Below are 1,875 nucleotides of genomic sequence, written 5' to 3' on the forward strand. Positions count from 1 at the left end.
CCTCCCTCCCTCCCTCACCTCCATCCCTCATCTTTCTCTCTCTCTCTCTCCCTGTGTCTCTATCATTCATCTGTTTCTCTCTCTCAGACCAAACATGAATAAAATAAGTAAAACAAAGGGGGAGAGACAGGGAGGGAGAGAGAAAGAGAGAGGAGAGGGAGGAAGAGAGAGACAGAGAGGGAGAGAGAGAGAGAGAGAGAGAGGAGGGAGAGAGAGAGAGAGGGAGGGAGGGAGGGAGAGAGAGACAGAGAGAGAGAGGGAGGGAGGGAGGGAGGGAGAGAGGGATGAGAGAGAGACAGAGAGGGAGAGAGAGAGAGACAGAGAGAGAGACAGAGAGGGAGGGAGGGAGAGAGAGAGACAGAGAGACAGAGAGACAGAGAGAGAGAGAGAGGGAGGGAGGGAGGGAGGGAGGGAGGGAGGGAGGGAGGGAGAGAGGGATGGAGAGAGAGAGAGAGGGAGAGAGAGAGAGAGAGGGGGGGGAGGGAGAGAGAGAGAGAGAGGGAGAGAGAGGGGGGGAGGGAGAGAGAGAGGGAGGGAGGGAGAGAGAGGAAGAGAGAGAGAGAGAGAGAGAGAGAGAGAGAGAGAGAGAGAGGGAGAGAGAGAGAGAGCAGCATCATATTCACAACAGTTACCAAGCAACAACAACAACAAACGTCTCCTAAACTTTTTTTGAAATCTTTTATTTTTTTATTGTAACGTTTCTTTCTTGGAAAACAAACAGAAACTTTGGCACATGGAAAACACGGTGCAGAGTGTTTCTTCCTCTTTTTTGGGTATAATTCATCTATTTTAGCGCAAACGACGACGACTCGGAGCACAGCGGACACACATCGACACAATCACCCCCAAATATTCAACGTATAGAAATCCTAAAGAGATTCAAAAGGTTTAACGATGCGTTTTTCATGCACAAAGTTCATTTAGCTTCTTCTGCTTCAGCCAGAGGGAAGATAGAAACAACAGCACCTCTCCTCTCTGTCCTACCAATACTGTCCACAGGATGTATACAGGGTTATAGGGACTGTATATATATATATATATATGTATATGTATATATATCAACATTTGACACAATTTCCTATATATGTTTCTGTATAAATATGTATAAATTTGCTGTTATGTTACAGGAGACATTAAAGGTCCTAAACACCAAAGATGGAGGCTGAGACAGACTAGAAGGAAACATTGGAAGTAGATTTTGCTTCACGCCATCGAGGCTTTAAACACAACAGCTGCATTCAGGATCACACACGCAGTGGACGGCAGAGTGGGACAAAGAAGACCTCAGCGTCCCTCAGGACATTTCCATAAGCTCGTCATGTTGTGGACATTTAAAGACAGACGAGCTGCATCAATGTCCACAGGTTGGGTTTGCAGACTCGTAGACGTCTTCATGCCATGAACGTGACGTCACGTCTTTGGCTGCGGATGAATTTAACCTCATGCGGGACAAATTTATCATAGCGAGCAACTTAGAAGAGCCAGAGGAGCGGCAGTGGCGTGAACACGCTGCCAGTGGTTAAAGGGAGACCAGCGTCTGTCCTGTGTGTGTGTGTGTGAGAGTGAAAATGAGTGAGTTCCTCTGCTCCAGCTGTGAATGGAGTCAGAGCTGTCACTCGTCTGAAGACACAGACACACATCACATTCACATGGTTTCTACTCAATTCAGTGTCTTAACTGGAGAATAGTCAAAGTGACAATGTGTTGAGGGACACTGAGGGACAGAGGCTGAGGGACAGAGGATGGCCTCACACATCACAGAGCCTCCAAAAGCACCAACAAAACACAAGGGGAATGTATTTTTACAGGTATTAGCTTAGCTGTGCGAACTACAACCCAGCAGCTTCAGCTCAGAGACAGAAGCCGTCTGCTCGC

At 47.5% G+C, this 1,875-nt stretch overlaps 1 pseudogene; it reads right to left on the bottom strand.

The window, feature by feature from the left end:
* Window positions 1-915: 915 nt before the first annotated feature.
* LOC142989499 (protein kinase C beta type-like) overlaps window positions 916-1,875 on the bottom strand; it is a 20,966-nt pseudogene continuing 20,006 nt past the window's right edge.

This window comes from Genypterus blacodes, unplaced genomic scaffold, assembly GCF_046128005.1.
Source record: "Genypterus blacodes isolate CSIRO-AG114 ecotype Tasmania unplaced genomic scaffold, CSIRO-AGI_Gbla_v1 ptg000434l_1, whole genome shotgun sequence".
NCBI classification, from domain to species: Eukaryota; Metazoa; Chordata; class Actinopteri; order Ophidiiformes; family Ophidiidae; genus Genypterus; species Genypterus blacodes.